This window comes from Nelumbo lutea, chromosome 5, assembly GCF_056320005.1.
Source record: "Nelumbo lutea isolate HS-2025 chromosome 5, American lotus-T2T, whole genome shotgun sequence".
NCBI lineage: Eukaryota > Viridiplantae > Streptophyta > Magnoliopsida > Proteales > Nelumbonaceae > Nelumbo > Nelumbo lutea.
Window position 1 is genome coordinate 69,839,101 of NC_142688.1, and position 20,834 is coordinate 69,859,934.

Genomic DNA, 20,834 nt, shown 5'->3' on the forward strand with positions numbered 1-20,834 from the left:
GAGATTTATCCTGCCAAGGCTGATACTGGTGTGCCACCAAGTGTTGGGATGGCCTGTCTCAGCCACCAGGGTAAGACCCGAGGTACATGCAGTATGGGATTACTTGAATCCTTGAACCGGACCAGATTTCCAGTATTGCCCTGGACCTTGGAGATAGATGGGAAAAACTGGAAAGTTACACCTGACCCCTACACTCGATTATGACACTTCACTAGGTGTTGGATCAGGCTGCCTTTGATATGCCAATCAGTGAGATCCTTAGCGGGGATCAAAACCTGGGTATGTTGGGGCAGTTTGAGAATTCATCTGAGTGGGTGATCATAGTGACAGAATCAGACACTTTGTCGGACAAAGGGTAATGATCGGGAATGCACTCTCTCTGATGGAAACCAAACTGCCGACAGTTGATTTCAATCATTGGAATTTTGTTTTGCAAAATTAATATATTTATATATGTGTACGGTTTCGAATTGTTTGCAAATGGTTTTAATTCCCGGGATCCATGTGAGAGGAGAGTGTGGCACTGTTCCTTGCAGCCGAGGGAGAGGTCCTCTCTTGTCGAGCAGTGCTTGATCATTAAGGGATGAGAGGTTAAGTGTAAAACCATTGAGGATAATACCTGATGGGCTAATCTTGCACCTGCCCACCTTCCCTGGGTTTTTATAAGATGGCTTGGCACAGGGACCACTTAATGTAAGTGTTGGGCCCATAGGGTCCATATGATGGACTCAAGGGGTTCATTGAGTTTTTCAGTGAATTCGGCTGGGCTTGTATTAAAGGTTGGGCTGAACCCATGTGGCTGGTGTGTAGATCAATGCTTGGGTCCCACGCCATACAAAGAAGCCCAACTGGGCAGCAGATTGGAAAGTAATTAGACACTGAACACTAAATGGGCCAGAAGCCCATTTCGAGGTGAGCTGATATGATCACCCATCCTTGGGGCGATTCTAAGATTAATGTTAGTAAAAGGATTGGGCCTTTAGCCTTATCCACTCTTGGAGACCAAATTCAAATTAGATTTGAATCTGGTAACCTCCTGATAAGATCAGGAGTAAGCTAACTTTATCTGTAGATAGGGTTAAGATTATCCCCTATCCAAATACTGATTTGTATTGGGATAACTCCTAATTAGGAGGATTCTTAATCAAGAAGAAAGGAGGAGAAACCCTAACCAAGAAAGAGAAATATCAGATTTCGAACCACCTTGAAGAGAAATAGGATATCTCTTGCGAATTGAGATCGGATCTCATTCATACTCCAAAAAAAAAAAAAAAGGCAGTTCAAGCCTTTTCACCTTTAGAGTTCTCCTCCTGCCGCCACCATCTGTTTTTGCAAGATTAGATCTTTTCAGAAAAGAAAGTCAAGAAATCTGTTCTTGACATTAGTCTTGCAACAAAGACTAAAAGGATTCAGTGTTTAGTGTTTCCAGAGGATTCTTGTGAAGGATCTAGTGTGTAGGACGCACCCTGCTGGTTCTGTTCCATCCACAGCTGTGTCATCTTCAGCAGGAACGGATCTTGGAGCATTCTTTGGGCGTGAACACCAACTTTGGGATATACTGCTTCTCTGGATCAGGTATATTCCTCCCATTTATCTTTTGGTACAGATCTGGTTTGATTATGGTTCAAGTAGGATCCTTGAATATTGTATTCTAATTTTAGGGAATATGATTCCCAGTTGGGAGAAGGTAGGAAATTTTTGAAATTCGCCCACCCATTCCGCAACCTTTATGGTATCCATTAGATGGATCCTACCATTCTTTCAGTGGTATCAGAGCCACAGGTTTGAATCTTGAACCAAAAGAAAATCAGATCTGACCCTGCGCTGATGGATAGAAGGTGTTCTTTCAAGATTTGCGCAGATTGTTTTCTTTGTTTCAAGAAACTGTTTCTTGTTAGGGGCGATTGATCTGAAATTAATTTTTATTAAATCCAAAATTTATTTAGAATTGTTCTTTATTTATTTTGATGTAATGGACTGTTCGAACCTGGAGATCACAGTGCAGATTTGGCGCAGATAGTCTGCGCACCCTTTTTCTTTCCATTTATTTATATTCGGTTTGTAATATTTTTTTTTTATTATTTTAGACTGAATGTATAGGATTTGATCAAGAATGTAATTAATAGAAATAGGATTTCTGTTATTTTTCTTGATTAAAGAAGAAGGAAGAAGAAGGCGGCGCTGGAGATTTGTAGTTGGAGAAATCGCTTTCTGCGATTTGCTGTTTGTGAAACTGCAACCCTTGTGATTAACCTCTGTTTTGCATGTGGTACGAACAGTCCATAGTTTGATTTGTGATTGTTTGAAATCAAAATTATTAATTTCAGATATTTCATGAATTAATTCTTGAATTGAAAATCAGTTTTGGATCCTTTCGGACTAGATTGGACAAAAACTGTTTGGACCGAATCTGGGGTTCGATAGGGACTGTTTTTCAGTGTGTATTTCTCACACTTGCTGTTCCAAATCTGATGTTCAATTACAATGACTAATTCGGCCCACCTGTAAAGCCCAGTTTTAAAGGGTTAAAACTGCAAAAGGCCCATTACTGTGAGATAAGCTATATGGGCCGAACTGCTATCTGCGATTCAGCCCATACACCTAGTAGTCATTAATTGTTAATGACTTAGATTTTAAATGGGCTATTCAATGGGCTTTACAGCAGTTAATTGATTGGATCAATTCCTCCTTTACATGTGATGTTTGGATGTTTGATGTGCTGCGACCATGGGCCATAAGTACTTGGCCCATGAAGACTCGTTAATGGCTCTTGCGCACACCATGGCTAAATGCACATCATTGCCATAGTGTCCTTCAAGGTCATTGGATGACCCCTCTTTGCTTGGTGGGCCCCACAACCCTGAAAAGGGATGCGTACGGAACCCCTAGCCAATTAAGGCCCACTAGAAATCTGACTTTATGAAAGTCAGTGGGAGCCACTCTAGTTTGACCTAAATTAAAACTAGGGCGTTTTTGTTCCCTCTAGCAAATATGAATGCATGTGATAGGGAGACCCATATGATGGACTCTCTAAAGGCCTTCCGTCATTAGCACAATGATGGGTCCTTCAGTAATGAGGAAACGCACCATAAAATTGGGCTATCCATTTGCTGTTGGATCTATTAGAGTGTTTCATAAGATGATAGGGGCGTCATAGACCGATGTGGGAGGGGCTTCACTAGAAAATGGGAACTCTCTCACGGTACCTTGGCGTAACCTGAATATGATGGGTAAGCACTCACTGGACAGAAAGGTTTACCTGAAATCGGCTCTGAACCTTGTCTGACAGAGGCCAAAGGGAAACTCATTTGATGAGTGGATATGATCCGTCATAGAAAGGTGGTGAGGTTATGCAGCTGAGACAGTTGGCTTCACGCACCCCATGTGATTTCCCACATTTCTAGAGACATTTCGTTGTCTCCGTCACTGAGAAAGGAGGGAAATCTCAGAGATGAACAAATGGGAATGGAACATAGATTAAAAGCCATATCTATGTAGGTAACATGAATCAAACTAAGGTTGTGGACTAATGATTTTTCTATTTTATCAGAAAATGGCAAACGGCCAATTTGCAAAGCTTCTAGATGATAACAAGCTTAAGGGCCCAAACTATGCCGATTGGTACAGAAATCTTATGCTGGTCCTAACTTCCGAAAAGTTAGACAAGGTGGTGAAAAATCCTACCCCGGAACGTCCGGGTGATAGGGCTTCTGAGGCCCGTAGGAGGGACTACCAAGAGTGGGAGGATAAGAACTCCCTAGCCCGCTGCTTTGTCATTGCCTCATTAGACAACTCAATACAGAGGCAGTTCGATCAGATCGAACTAGCCAAGGACATATTGGATAGTCTAAGAACAATGTATGAAGAGCAGAACCGTTCTACTCGACAGAAGGTCCTGAAATTGTTCATGACCGCGCAGATGACTAAAGAGCAGAAAGTTCATGACCATTGTCTTCGGATGATGGGATACATTAATGAACTTGAAGCTCTTGGATCCGGGCTAGATCTTGGCACGCAAGTGGATGCCATCCTCAATTCTTTGCCATCTCCCTTCAATGCATTCACAATGAACTACAATATGAATAAGCTGAATGTTAGCGTCCAGGAACTCAGCAATATGTTGCAGAGAGCCGAGGATCTACTCATGAAGGATGAGCCTGTGGTTATGCTTGCTGAAGCTAACAAATCGGGCAAGAAAAAGAGAAAGGCAAAGAAGCCTCAGAAGAAGGCTGCCAGACCTAAGAAGCAGAAGAAGAACAAGGCATCTGATGTCTGTCACTTCTGCAAGCAGACCGGCCACTAAAAGAGGAATTGTCCAGCCTACCTGGAATCTAAGAAAGGTAACATCGAAACTTGTGTCATAGAAACTAACATGTTAGTTACTTCTGTGTCCTGGTGTGTTGACTCCGAGGCTTCAACTCATGCGTGTAACTCACTTCAGGGGTTCAAAGTTAGCAGAAGGTTGAGTGAAGGTGAAGTGACATTATTCTTGGGAACAACTGCAAGTGTTGCAGTGGCGGCAATAGGAACCATAGAATTAGTTTTTAAAGAAGGAATACTTGTACTTAAAGATTGTCTTTATGTACAGAACTTGAGAAGAAATTTAATTTCTGTTTCAAAACTGTGTGCTGATGGATATACTGTTTATTTTAGTAATATGATTACTGCTAAACGGAATAATAAATTCATCGCATGCGGGGAACTAGAGAACGGTCTCTATGTTCTACATCCTTCTCTGGAAACTAAATTAACCGAAACTACGTCGGTCGAAAATCCCAAGAAAAGGAATCATGATACAGTAAGTCCCACGTGCCTCTGGCATTACCGACTTGGCCATATCGGTATTGACCGAATCACAAGGCTGGTAAAGGATGGTCCTTTGGATTTTCTAACCGTAGAAAATCTTCCCACTTGTGAAGCTTGCCTTCAAGGTAAGATGTCTAAGCGGCCATTTGACGGTAAACCTGAAAGATCTGAAGGCACACTTGACCTGATACATACTGATGTATGTGGTCCCCTGAGTGTTAGGACACGCAATCAACACGTGTACTTCATCACCTTTTCAGATGATTTTTCACGATATGGTTACGTGTACCTAATGAGACATAAGTATGAATCATTTGAAAAGTTCAAAGAGTTCAGACAGGAAGTCGAGAAACAGTTAGGGAGAGAAATTAAGGCCCTTCGATCAGATCGAGGTGGCGAGTATCTCTCTGACGAATTCAGGGACTACTTAAAGGCCAATGGGATAGTGTCACAATTAGCTCCTCCTGCTACACCTCAACTCAACAGTGTTTCAGAGAGGAGGAATAGGACCTTGTTAGACATGGTCCGGTCACTTCTCGTACGCTCACAATTACCCACATCCTTTTGGGGATACGCATTAGAGACTGTTATCTACGTGCTGAATCGGGTTCCAACCAAATCAGTTCCGAAAACTCCATATGAACTTTGGACCGGAAGGAAGCCAAGTGTAAGACACTTGAAGATTTGGGGTTGTCCTACACACGTTAAAAGAACAAGTGTGGACAAGTTGGAATCTAAAACCAGCCGTTGCCTGTTTATAGGCTACCCAAAGGATTCAGTGGGTTATCTATTCTATGACCTGAGTGAGCAGGTAATGACCAACCTAGAAGAACCACCCGGGTATCCAGACCACCAGTCCGATATTGTTATGACCAGGATATTTACCTGGTGGAAACCTTGACTAGTGAAGAGGATCCTGTGACTTACGTGGAAGCTATGTTAGACATAGACTCCCAGAAGTGGGTGGAGGCCATGAGAGCTGAAATGGACTCAATGGAGACCAATGGAGTCTAGACTCTAGTGGATCCGCCCCCCGGGGTAAAAGCAATTGGTTGCAAATGGATCTACAAGAGGAAGAAGGGCCCCGATGGCAGGATTGAGACCTTTAAAGCTCGCTTGGTGGCGAAAGGGTATACTCAGAAAGAAGGCATCGACTATGAGGAAACCTTTTCGCCCGTGGCCATACTTAAATCTATTAGGATCCTGCTAGGTGTAGCAGCGTACCATGACTACGAGATTTGGCAAATGGATGTCAAAACCGCGTTCCTGAATGGAGATCTTAGTGAAGATATCTACATGCAGCAGCCACAAGGCTTCATTGCTGCTGGTCAGGAACACATGGTATGTAAACTTAATAGATCCATTTATGGACTTAAGCAGGCTTCTAGGAGTTGGAACATCCATTTTGATTCTGCAGTCAAAACGTTTGACTTTGAGTAGAATCCGGATGAGCCCTGTGTTTACAAGAAATCCAATGGGGATAAGATCACCTTTTTGGTGTTGTACGTGGATGATATCCTACTCATTGGGAATGATGTAGGAATGTTGACTTTGGTCAAGGTATGGCTATCACAACAGTTCTCCATGAAAGATCTTGGAGAAGCTTCATACATACTGGGTCTTCGACTCTATAGAGATAGATCGAAGCAGATAATTGGATTATCCCAGGCTGCTTATATTGACAAAATTGTCAAGAGGTACAGCATGGAGAACTCCAAGAAAGGAAACGTTCCTTTCAGGCACGGAGTCACTCTCTCCAAGAAGATGTCTCCCAAGACTTCTGAGGAGATTGAGAGCATGAGAGACATTCCCTATGCCTCAGCCGTAGGGAGCATCATGTATGCCATGCTGTGCACTCGCCCTGACATTGCTCAGGCGGTGAGTGTGGTAAGCAGATTCCAGGCAAACCCAGGGCAGGAGCATTGGACTGCTGTGAAAAACATACTCAAATACCTTCGAAGGACAAAAGAGTTTTGTCTGGTATTCGATGGTAGTTCACTGCAAGTTCTAGGGTATACCGATGCCGATTTCCAGTCAGATCCAGATGATAGAAAGTCTACATCTGGGTATGTTTTCACGATAGGATCGTGTGCTGTTTGCTGGAAAAGCAGCAAACAAGGGTCCACTACAGACTCCACAACCGAGGCCGAGTACATTGCAGCAAGTGAAGCTGCCAAGGAAGCCGTGTGGATGAAGAAGTTCATACACGAATTGGGAGCGATTCCATCCAGCACATCTCCCATTCCCTTGTTGTGTGACTACAATGGAGCGATCACCCAGGCTAAAGAGCCTCGGGCTCACTCGAAGTCGAAGCACATCGAGAGAAGTCGAAGCACATCGAGAGAAAGTACCATGTACTACGGGGGATCGTTGGTAGAGGGGACGTCCTGATTCAGAAGGTAGCATCAGCGGATAATGTGGCAGACCCATTGACTAAGCCACTAACACAGAAGGTGTTTGAGAAATACGTTGAAAGTATGGGACTCCGGCTTGTACCAGATTGGACCTAAGTGCAAGTGGGAGCTGTTAGACAGTTTTTATATGCCCTTTGCTTCAATCTGATTTGATGTACTTTTGTTATTTAGTGGAAATAAATAAAGTGCATGTTTGATTCATGTTGTTTGGTTTAATTCTGTGTAAAACCCTAAAACTGGAAATTTATAGAGACTCGTGTTAGTTTTAAATGTTCACAGCCGTTGGATAAGTCTGGGGAGATTTATCCTGCCAAGGCTGATACTGGTGTGCCACCAAGTGTTGGGATGGCCTGTCTTAGCCACCAGGGTAAGACCCGAGGCACATGCAGTATGGGATTACTTGAATCCTTGAACCGGACCAGATTTCCAGTATTGCCCTGGACCTTGGAGATAGATGGGCAAAACTGGAAAGTTACACCTGACCCCTACACTCGATTATGACACTTCACTAGGTGTTGGATCAGGCTGCATTTGATATGCCAATCAGTGAGATCCTTAGCGGGGATCAAAACCTGGGTATGTTGGGGCAGTTTGAGAATTCATCTGAGTGGGTGATCATAGTGACAGAATCAGCCACTTTGTCGGACAAAGGGTAATGATCGGGAATGCACTCTCTCTGATGGAAACCAAACTGCCGGCAGTTGATTTCAATCGTTGGAATTTTGTTTTGCAAAATTTATATATTTATATATATATGTACGGTTTCGAATTGTTTGCAAATGGTTTTAATTCCCGGGAGACATGTGAGAGGAGAGTGCGGCACTGTTCCTTGCAGCTGAGGGAGAGGTCCTCTCTTGTCGGGCAGTGCTTGATCATTAAGGGCTGAGAGGTTAAGTGTAAGACCATTGAGGATAATACCTGATGGGCTAATCTTGCACCTGCCAACAGTCCCTGGGTTTTTATAAGATGGCTTGGCACAGGGACCACTTAATGTAAGTGTTGGGCCCATAGGGTCCATATGATGGACTCAAGGGGTTCATTGAGTTTTTCAATGAATTTGGCTGGGCCTTGTATTAAAGGCTGGGCTGAACCCATGTGGTTGGTGTGTAGATCAATGCTTGGGTCCCACGCCATACAAAGAAGCCCAACTGGGCAGCAGATTGGAAAGTAATTAGACACTGAACACTTAATGGGCCAGAAGCCCATTTCGAGGTGGGTTGATATGATCACCCATCCTTGGGGCGAATCTGAGATTAATGTTAGTAAAAGGATTGGGCCTTTAGCCTTATCCACTCTTGGAGACCAAATTCAAATTAGATTTGAATCTGGTAACCTCCTGATAAGATCAGGAGTAAGCTAACTTTATCTGTAGATAGGGTTAAGATTATCCCCTATCCAAATACTGATTTGGATTGGGATAACTCCTAATTAGAAGGATTCTTAATCAAGAAGAAAGGAGGAGAAACCCTAACCAAGAAAGAGAAATATCAGATTTCGAACCACCTTGAAGAGAAATAGGATATCTCCTGCGAATTGAGATAGGATCCCATTTCTACTCCAAAAAAAAAAAAAAGGCAGTTCAAGCCTTTTCGCCTTTAGAGTTCTCCTCCTGCCGCCGCCATCTGTTTTTGCAAGATTAGATCTTTGCAGAAAAGAAAGTCAAGAAATCTGTTCTTGACATTAGTCTTGCAACAAAGACTAAAAGGATTCAGTGTTTAGTGTTTCCAGAGGATTCTTGTGAAGGATCTAGTGTGTAGGACGCACCCTGCTGGTTCTGTTCCATCCACAGCTGTGTCATCTTCAGCAGGAACGGATCTTGGAGCATTCTTTGTGAGTGAGCACCAACTTTGGGAGAAACTGCTTCTCCGGATCAGGTATATTCCTCCCATTTATCTTTTGGTACAGATCTGGTTTGATTATGGTTCAAGTAGGAACCTTGAATATTGTATTCTAAATTTAGGGAATATGATTCCCAATTGGGAGAAAGTAGGAAATTTTTGAAATTCGCCCACCCATTCCTCAACCTTTATGGCATCCATTAGATGGATCCTACCATTCTTTCACACACATCACCCATCCCATTGTTGTGTGACAACAATGGAGCGATTGCTCAGGCTAAGGAGCCACGAGCCCACTCGAAGTCGAAGCACATCGAGAGGAAGTACCACGTACTCCGGGAGATTGTTGGTTGAGGGGACATCTTGATTCAAAAGTGATGAGACTGAAAAGAACCCTATTTTTTTCCACTAATTTTAATATTTTTTCATTATTTTAACACATAAATGCACTCATTACTCTTGTATTTCGATTCAGGGCAATAAAGAAGGCAATTAGAAGGAAACATGCCAATTCGGGCGATTTTGCACAGTTTCGACGATAGTCAGTGATCTGGGCCTAACTCACAATTCCGGACTCAAAATTGGGAAATTCAAGAAGCATTATAAAGAAAAACGAAAGGCCCACAACTTTTATGTTTTTGGCATTGACTGGTTCGGTCCGCATCGAGTACGAAACTGGGCCCGAAGTCGGAGTAACGTCAAAGCCAGGCCCATTTAACAGCTGAAGCCCAACTCGCAGAAGAACCTGGAAGCAGCCCAAGTAGCAGAGAAGCCCAACTCGGATACAAGAGTCTAGAGTCCTAATTCGAATGTAATCTCCCAAGAGGGAGAGAGTCTTATTAGATCTAAACATTGAATGTAATCCTATAAGGATAAGAAGGTTGGGGATTAGATAAGAGATAGGATAGGATTAGTTCAAAGAAGATAAGATCAAGACTCCCTAAAGATAAGATGATCTCCTAAAATGAGTTGGAAAACAGCCATCTCCTTTGGCTATATAAAGAGGGGGCGAACCAGCTCTAGCATCACTCATTCCAAGATCCAAGAGATCATCAAGAGGCCAAGTAGCTCAAGAAGGTAGTTCGGATATGGAGAAGAAAAGCATGGAGATTGCGTAGATCATGAGTAGCTAAGATTCTTTTTCTGGTTCAAGGGGGAGGTTCGATTGTGTCATTGTGAGGTTCTATAGTTACTTTATTTTATTGCTTTTTAATTCAATTATTCATTGATTCTTGTGCATATTTTTATTGGACATTGATGTTAATTAGTTTGACAACTGAATTAATGTTGATTTTCCTATGGCTATCGATGATTTCGGTGATCCATAATTGTCACGAAGAATGGTACAAGTAGCAATTAGGTTGATATCTTTTTCGGTCAATTGTTCGTGATAACCTTTGACCAACGTTTTATCATGGTTCAACCTAAAGGAATCAATGGAACAAAATTCAATAATTGCAGCTATCTCAATTATTGTTATTTTGGTTTAACTGTTTTCACAAATCTTAATGTTATCATTGTTTAACATGCAACACTATCGTACCCAGTTGAGTAGTGATAAGTGTTGATCGAATGCTGGGTTTGGTCAACTAAATTAGGAAAACACAAGGTTTATTATGGCTATCCTAGTAAATCTAAGGTTAAATGCTTGAATTGTAAGAATGCTGAATTGTACCTAGGATCGATGGCCAATCGATTCAACCCGAACCCTTGAACCAGAATTCAGTAAGACTGATTTTTCTCTTGTTTGTTTAAGTGCTTTCTTATTCTTTTAATTCTAGTTATTAAATTTTCCCACTCAATTATAGTATCCATTCGGCTAAGAGGTTACTGATTTGCTCCCTGTGGGATTTGACTCAGTACCACTTTTACTTCAAATATCTTATTGTGGGACTAGTACTAATTTTGAGGGCTTCGACAAACCCGCCAAAATTTTGGTGCCATTGGCTGGGAGCAACATTAATTTCTTAGCTATTACCTTCTTTTGTTATTCTTCTTGTTTATGACTCGTGCTTCTCAACGAGGTGAACTTCAGTACAACTCCGAAATTGAGAGGACCACCTGTCGTTTAAGGAAGGAGGCGAAGCAAAGGAAGGATTGCTCACCTAAAAGGGTGAACTCAGATATCGATCTACCCACTTGTGATTTTTCCATCTTCGAAGAAGTAGAAAAAATGGCTGACAGAGAGAGGACATTAAGGTAGCCTTTGAACTCAAATCTGGTTTGATTCAATTATTACCTCTGTTTCATGGTTTCTCAGGTGAGGACCCTTACAAACATCTAAAGGAATTTCATGTCGTCTGTTCAAGCATGAAACCCCACGGTATGACCGAGGACCAGGTAAAACTCATAGCCTTTCCATTTACTTTAAGAGATAAAGCAAAGGATTGGTTGTATATTTTCCCTCCCGGTTTTGTACGCACATGGAATGAAATGAATAGGATATTTTTAGATAAATATTTTCCTGCGTCCCGGGTTGTGAATATAAGAAAATAAATATGTGGAGTTCAAAAGTTTGGTGGTGAGGCATTATATGAATATTGGGAAAGGTTTAAGCAACTTGTTGCTAGTTGTCCCCACCACCAAATTCCTGAACAATTGTTAATCCAATACTTATATGAAGGGCTTCAGCCCATGGATAGAAGTATGGTCGATGTAGCCAGTGGAGGAGCTCTAGTGAACAAGACACCTGAAGTGGCCAAGGAATTAATCTCCAATATGGCCGAAAATTCTCAGCAATTCGGTACAAGGACAGAAGGTATCATTAGAAGTGTTAACGAGGTAAGCCATGCAAATTTAGAAAACCAGATTTCTGATTTAACTGCTTTGGTTAAGCAGCTCGCAGCAGGACAGTTACAAACTGCCAGGGTGTGTGGTATATATTCGATCCTTGGACATCCTACAGACATGTGTCCATCAATACAAGATGGCCCAATGCAGCAAGTCAATGCCGTGGGTGGATTCCCGGGCCAGCCCCAACGAAAGTATGATCCTTACTCCAATCATTACAATCCGGGGTGGAGAGATCATCCAAACATAAGCTACGGCACCCAAGGAGGACAGCAGAAATATCAGCCCCAATTTTTCAATCGACAACCCCAGTTTTCAACACCCATCATAGCGCAAGGCCAACCCCCGAATTTAGGTATGTCTTTGGATGATATAGTTAAGGCTCTCGCTACTAATACTCAGCAATTTCAGCATGAAACGAGAGCTAGCATTCAGAATTTGGGGAACCAAATTAGCCAACTTGCCACTTCCATCAGCAAGTTGGAAGAGCAGAACTCCGGGAAACTACCCTCACAAACGGTAGTTAATCCAAAAGAGAATGCAAGTGCGATGGTGTTGAGAAGCGGAAGAGAGTTGCAGTCCCAACCAAGTTCACCATCGAAGGCAGTCAAAGAAGAGGAAGGACAAGGGTCAAACAACAGCCCCATTGAGGTAAAATTGGACCCCCCTCTCCCTAAGGTTACTAATGTTGTACCACCTTTTCCTAGCAGGTTGGCAAGTTCAAAGAAAGAGGAATATGAACAAGAAGTGTTAAAAACCTTCAGGAAGGTGGAGATCAACATTCCCTTGCTAGATGCAATAAAAAAAATCCCTAAATATGCAAAATTTTTGAAAGAGTTATGCACTAACAAGAGGAGGCTGCGAATTGATGAAAAGATAAGAGTGGGAGAGAACGTTTCAGCTGTGATCAAGAGGACCCAGCCAGAAAAGCGTGCTGATCCAGGTATGTTTACCCTACCCTGTGTGATTGGCAATAAACGAATCGAGCGTGCCATGCTGGACTTAGGTGCATCTATTAATGTCATGCCATACTCGATTTACTGTGCATTGAGACTAGTTCCATTAAAAGAGACTAGAGTTGTTATTCAATTGGATGATCGTTCTAATGCATACCCAGAAGGGATTGTTGAGGATGTATTAGTGTAGGTTAACGATTTGATCTTTCCAGCTGATTTTTACATCCTGAAGATGGAAGAAGACACAGCCACGAGTTCAGCCCCAGTTCTATTAGGTCGTCCATTCATAAAAATGGCCAAGACCAAAATAGATGTGGACGAGGGTACCCTCTCCGTCGAGTTTGACGGAGAGATTGTAAAATTTAATATTTTTGTTGCAATGAAATATCCTAGTGAGTGTCATTCGATTTGCTCTATTGATACTATCGATTCGATTGTGCAGGAAGTCTTTGGAGAGGAGGACATGGACGATGAGTTGGAATATAAGGCACAATCGGACAGGGAGGAGGAGATCAATGCATCCTATGATACTCCGGAACCCGAACAGGATGTAAGTACTTCTGATGTTCAATCGAAGGTTTCTCACCCAAGGCTGCTGCCCTCTGTTTTGCAGGCTCCATAGCTGGAACTAAAGACCCTACCTGATCACTTAAAATATGCCTATTTGAGCGAAAAAGAGACATTGCCTGTGATCATTGCGAAAGGGTTGACTGAGGAGCAAGAGGAGAGGCTCATCAAAGTCCTAAAGGACCATAAGGAGGCGATTGGCTGGACCCTAGCCGACATAAAAGCGGTCAGCCCCTCGATTTGCATGCATAGGATCCTTTTGGAAGATGATGCCAAACCGGTTAGAGAACCACAAAGGAAACTCAACCCGGTAATGAAAGAGGTGCTTAAACTGTTAGATGAAGGGATAATTTATCCAATTTCAGACAACAAATTGGTAAGTCCTATTCATGTTGTGCCTAAGAAAACTGGGATGACTGTAGTAAAAAATAAAAATAATGAACTAATTCCCATGAGGGTACGAGGTGGCTGGCGAATGGTAATAGATTTTCGAAAGCTCAACTTGGCCACTCGAAAGGACTATTTTCCCCTACCCTTCATTGATCAGATGCTAGAGAGGCTAGCAGGTTAGGCTTTCTTCTGTTTTCTTGATGGATTCTCTGGGTATTATCAGATTGTTATTGCGCAGGAGGACCAAGAGAAAATGACATTCACTTGTCCATTCGGCACCTTCGCCTATAGACGAATGCCCTTTGGTTTGTGTAACGCTCCGGGCACTTTTCAAAGATGCATGATGAGCATATTTTCTGATTTTATTGAAAAATGCATTGAAGTGTTCATGGATGATTTTACTATTTATGGTGATTCATTTGATGACTGCTTGACTAGTTTAAGTAAAATTCTGAATAGGTGTGTGGAAACAAATTTTGTCATAAACTATAAAAAATGTCATTTTATGGTGAAGGAGGGTATTGTGTTGGGACATGTTGTTTCAGCCAGAGGAATAGAAGTCGACAAGGCAAAAATTGATTTAATTGTGAGTTTACCCTACACTACAAATGTTAGAGAGGTCTGTTCTTTTCTCAATGGTTGAAATCGGCTACCGACAGTCTTGGTTTCCAACAGTGAGAGCGCATCCCCGATCATTACCTTTGTCCGACAAAGGGGCTGATCCTGTCACTATGATCACCCACTTAGATGAATTCTCAGATTGTCCCAACGTACCCAGGTTTTGACCCCCGCTAAGGATCTCACTGATTGGTACACCAAAGACAGACCGATCCGACACCTAGTGCAGTATCATAATCGAGTCTAGGGGTCGGGTGTAACTTTCTAATTTTTCCCATCAATCTCCAAGGTCCAGGGCAATACTAGAAATCTGGTCCAATTCAAAGATTCAATTAATCCCACACTATATGTGCCTGGAGTCTCACCCCGGTAGCTGAGACAAGCCACCTCAACTGACTTGATGGCACCACAGTGTCAGCCTTGTCAGGAAAGTTCTCCCCAGACCGACCCACTGGCTGTGAACTTTCTAAACTAACACGAGTCTCGATAAGTGTCCAGTTTAAGGGTATTACACAGAAACATACCAAGGGAACATGAATCACATATGCACTTTTATTCATTTACAATAAACTCATAAATTACATCAATTTTGATTGAAGATAAGGGCATACAAAACTGTCTAACAGAACCAGCTCTAGCATCACTCATTACAAGATCCAAGGGATCATAAAGAGGCCAAGAAGCTCAAGAAGGTAGTTCGGCTATGGAGAAGAAAAGCATGGAGATTGCGCAGATCATGAGTAGCTAAGCTTCTTTTTCTGGTTCAAGGGGGGAGGTTCGATCATGTCATTGTGAGGTTCTATAGTTACTTTATTTTCTTGCTTTCTAATTCAAGTATTCATTGATTCTTGTGCATAATGTTGATGTTAATTAGTTTGACAACTGAATTAATGTTGATTTTTCTATTGCTATCCATGATTTCGGTGATCTGTAATTGTCACGAATAATGGTACAAGTAGCAATTAGGTTGATATCTTTTTGGATCAATTGTTCGTGACAACCTTTGACCAACGTTTTATCATGGTTTAACCTAAAGGAATCGATGGAACAAACTTCAATAATTGCAGCTATCTCAATTATTGTTATTTTGGTTTAACTATTTTCACAAATCTTAATGCTATCATTATTTAACATGGAACGCTATCGTACCTAGTTGAGTGGTGATAAGTGTTGATCGAATGCTGGGTTTGGTCAACTGAATTAGGAAAACACAAGGTTTATTATGGCTATCCTAGTAAATCTAAGGTTAAATGCTTGAATTGTAAGAATGCTGAATTGTACCTAGGATCGATGGCCAATCGATTCAACCCGAACCCTTGAACCAGAATTCAGTAAGACTGATTTTTCTCTTGTTTGTTTAAGTGCTTTCTTATTCTTTTAATTCTAGTTATTAAATTTTCCCACTCAATTATAGTATCCATTCGGCTAAGAGGTTACTGATTTGCTCCCTGTGGGATTTGACTCAGTACCACTTTTACTTCAAATATCTTATTGTGGGACTAGTACTAATTTTGAGGGCTTCGACAAACCCGCCAAAATTTTGGTGCCATTGGCTGGGAGCAACATTAATTTCTTAGCTATTACCTTCTTTTGTTATTCTTCTTGTTTATGACTCGTGCTTCTCAACGAGGTGAACTTCAGTACAACTCCGAAATTGAGAGGACCACCTGTCGTTTAAGGAAGGAGGTGAAGCAAAGGAAGGATTGCTCACCTAAAAGGGTGAACTCAGATATCGATCTACCCACTTGTGATTTTTCCATCTTCGAAGAAGTAGAAAAAATGGCTGACAGAGAGAGGACATTAAGGTAGCCTTTGAACTCAAATCTGGTTTGATTCAATTATTACCTCTGTTTCATGGTTTCTCAGGTGAGGACCCTTACAAACATCTAAAGGAATTTCATGTCGTCTGTTCAAGCATGAAACCCCACGGTATGACCGAGGACCAGGTAAAACTCATAGCCTTTCCATTTACTTTAAGAGATAAAGCAAAGGATTGGTTGTATATTTTCCCTCCCGGTTTTGTACGCACATTGAATGAAATGAATAGGATATTTTTAGATAAATATTTTCCTGCGTCCCGGGTTGTGAATATAAGAAAATAAATATGTGGAGTTCAATAGTTTGGTGGTGAGGCATTATATGAATATTGGGAAAGGTTTAAGCAACTTGTTGCTAGTTGTCCCCACCACCAAATTCCTGAACAATTGTTAATCCAATACTTATATGAAGGGCTTCAGCCCATGGATAGAAGTATGGTCGATGTAGCCAGTGGAGGAGCTCTAGTGAACAAGACACCTGAAGTGGCCAAGGAATTAATCTCCAATATGGCCGAAAATTCTCAGCAATTCGGTACAAGGACAGAAGGTATCATTAGAAGTGTTAACGAGGTAAGCCATGCAAATTTAGAAAACCAGATTTCTGATTTAACTGCTTTGGTTAAGCAGCTCGCAGCAGGACAGTTACAAACTGCCAGGGTGTGTGGTATCTATTCGATCCTTGGACATCCTACAGACATGTGTCCATCAATACAAGATGGCCCGATGCAGCAAGTCAATGCCGTGGGAGGATTCCCGGGCCAGCCCCAACGAAAGTATGATCCTTACTCCAATCATTACAATCCGGGGTGGAGAGATCATCCAAACATAAGCTACGGGACCCAAGGAGGACAGCAGAAATATCAGCCCCAATTTTTCAATCGACAACCCCAGTTTTCAACACCCATATTAGCGCAAGGCCAACCCCCGAATTTAGGTATGTCTTTGGATGATATAGTTAAGGCTCTCGCTACTAATACTCAGCAATTTCAGCATGAAACGAGAGCTAGCATTCAGAATTTGGGGAACCAAATTAGCCAACTTGCCACTTCCATCAGCAAGTTGGAAGAGCAGAACTCCGGGAAACTACCCTCACAAACGGTAGTTAATCCAAAAGAGAATGCAAGTGCGATGGTGTTGAAAAGCGGAAGAGAGTTGCAGTCCCAACCAAGTTCACCATCGAAGGCAGCCAAAGAAGAGGAAGGACAAGGGTCAAACAACAGCCCCATTGAGGTAAAATTGGACCCCCCTCTCCCTAAGGTTACTAATGTTGTACCACCTTTTCCTAGCAGGTTGGCAAGTTCAAAGAAAGAGGAATATGAACAAGAAGTGTTAAAAACCTTCAGGAAGGTGGAGATCAACATTCCCTTGCTAGATGCAATAAAAAAAATCCCTAAATATGCAAAATTTTTGAAAGAGTTATGCACTAACAAGAGGAGGCTGCGAATTGATGAAAAGATAAGAGTGGGAGGGAACGTTTCAGCTGTGATCAAGAGGACCCAGCCAGAAAAGCGTGCTGATCCAGGTATGTTTACCCTACCCTGTGTGATTGGCAATAAACGAATCGAGCGTGCCATGCTGGACTTAGGTGCATCTATTAATGTCATGCCATACTCGATTTACTGTGCATTGAGACTAGTTCCATTAAAAGAGACTGGAGTTGTTATTCAATTGGATGATCGTTCTAATGCATACCCAGAAGGGATTGTTGAGGATGTATTAGTGTAGGTTAATGATTTGATCTTTCCAGCTGATTTTTACATCCTGAAGATGGAAGAAGACACAGCCACGAGTTCAGCCCCAGTTCTATTAGGTCGTCCATTCATAAAAATGGCCAAGACCAAAATAGATGTGGACGAGGGTACCCTCTCCGTCGAGTTTGACGGAGAGATTGTAAAATTTAATATTTTTGTTGCAATGAAATATCCTAGTGAGTGTCATTCGATTTGCTCTATTGATACTATCGATTCGATTGTGCAGGAAGTCTTTGGAGAGGAGGACATGGACGATGAGTTGGAATATAAGGCACAATCGGACAGGGAGGAGGAGATCAATGCATCCTATGATACTCTGGAACCCGAACAGGATGTAAGTACTTCTGATGTTCAATCGAAGGTTTCTCACCCAAGGCTGCTGCCCTCTGTTTTGCAGGCTCCATAGCTGGAACTAAAGACCCTACCTGATCACTTAAAATATGCCTATTTGAGCGAAAAAGAGACATTGCCTGTGATCATTGCGAAAGGGTTGACTGAGGAGCAAGAGGAGAGGCTCATCAAAGTCCTAAAGGACCATAAGGAGGCGATTGGCTGGACCCTAGCCGACATAAAAGGGGTCAGCCCCTCGATTTGCATGCAAAGGATCCTTTTGGAAGATGATGCCAAACCGGTTAGAGAACCACAAAGGAAACTCAACCCGGTAATGAAAGAGGTGCTTAAACTGTTAGATGAAGGGATAATTTATCCAATTTCAGACAACAAATTGGTAAGTCCTATTCATGTTGTGCCTAAGAAAACTGGGATGACTGTAGTAAAAAATAAAAATAATGAACTAATTCCCATGAGGGTACGAGGTGGCTGGCGAATGGTAATAGATTTTCGAAAGCTCAACTTGGCCACTCGAAAGGACTATTTTCCCCTACCCTTCATTGATCAGATGCTAGAGAGGCTAGCAGGTTAGGCTTTCTTCTGTTTTCTTGATGGATTCTCTGGGTATTATCAGATTGTTATTGCGCAGGAGGACCAAGAGAAAATGACATTCACTTGTCCATTCGGCACCTTCGCCTATAGACGAATGCCCTTTGGTTTGTGTAACGCTCCAGGCACTTTTCAAAGATGCATGATGAGCATATTTTCTGATTTTATTGAAAAATGCATTGAAGTGTTCATGAATGATTTTACTGTTTATGGTGATTCATTTGATGACTGCTTGACTAGTTTAAGTAAAATTCTGAATAGGTGTGTGGAAACAAATTTTGTCATAAACTATAAAAAATGTCATTTTATGGTGAAGGAGGGTATTGTGTTGGGACATGTTGTTTCAGCCAGAGGAATAGAAGTCGACAAGGCAAAAATTGATTTAATTGTGAGTTTACCCTACACTACAAATGTTAGAGAGGTCTGTTCTTTTCTCAATGGTTGAAATCGGCTACCGACAGTCTTGGTTTCCAACAGTGAGAGCGCATCCCCGATCATTACCTTTGTCCGACAAAGGGGCTGATCCTGTCACTATGATCACCCACTTAGATGAATTCTCAGATTGTCCCAACGTACCCAGGTTTTGACCCCCGCTAAGGATCTCACTGATTGGTACATCAAAGACAGACCGATCCGACACCTAGTGCAGTATCATAATCGAGTCTAGGGGTCGGGTGTAACTTTCTAATTTTTCCCATCAATCTCCAAGGTCCAGGGCAATACTAGAAATCTGGTCCAATTCAAAGATTCAATTAATCCCACACTATATGTGCCTGGAGTCTCACCCCGGTAGCTGAGACAAGCCACCTCAACTGACTTGATGGCACCACAGTGTCAGCCTTGTCAGGAAAGGTCTCCCCAGACCGACCCACTGGCTGTGAACTTTCTAAACTAACACGAGTCTCGATAAGTGTCCAGTTTAAGGGTATTACACAGAAACATACCAAGGGAACATGAATCACATATGCACTTTTATTCATTTACAATAAACTCATAAATTACATCAATTTTGATTGAAGATAAGGGCATACAAAACTGTCTAACAGAACCAGCTCTAGCATCACTCATTACAAGATCCAAGGGATCATAAAGAGGCCAAGAAGCTCAAGAAGGTAGTTCGGCTATGGAGAAGAAAAGCATGGAGATTGCGCAGATCATGAGTAGCTAAGCTTCTTTTTCTGGTTCAAGGGGGGAGGTTCGATCATGTCATTGTGAGGTTCTATAGTTACTTTATTTTCTTGCTTTCTAATTCAAGTATTCATTGATTCTTGTGCATAATGTTGATGTTAATTAGTTTGACAAACTGAATTAATGTTGATTTTTCTATTGCTATCCATGATTTCGGTGATCTGTAATTGTCACGAATAATGGTACAAGTAGCAATTAGGTTGATATCTTTTTGGATCAATTGTTCGTGACAACCTTTGACCAACGTTTTATCATGGTTTAACCTAAAGGAATCGATGGAACAAAATTCAATAATTGCAGCTATCTCAATTATTGTTATTTTGGTTTAACTGTTTTCACAAATCTTAATGCTATCATTATTTAACATGGAACGCTATCGTACCTAGTTGAGTGGTGATAAGTGTTGATCGAATGCTGGGTTTGGTCAACTGAATTAGGAAAACACAAGGTTTATTATGGCTATCCTAATAAATCTAAGGTTAAATGCTTGAATTGCAAGAATGCTGAATTGTACCTAGGATTGATGACCAATCGATTCAACCCGAACCCTTGAACTAGAATTCGGTAAGACTGATTTTTTTTCTTGTTTGTTTAGTTTGTTATTCATTTTATTTTAGTTATTAAATTTTCCCACACAATTACTTTATCCATTCGGCTAAGAGATTACTGATTTTCTCCCTATGAGATTCGACCTAGAACCACTTTTACTACAAATATTTTATTCTGGGACTAGTACTAATTTTTAGGGATTCGACAAACC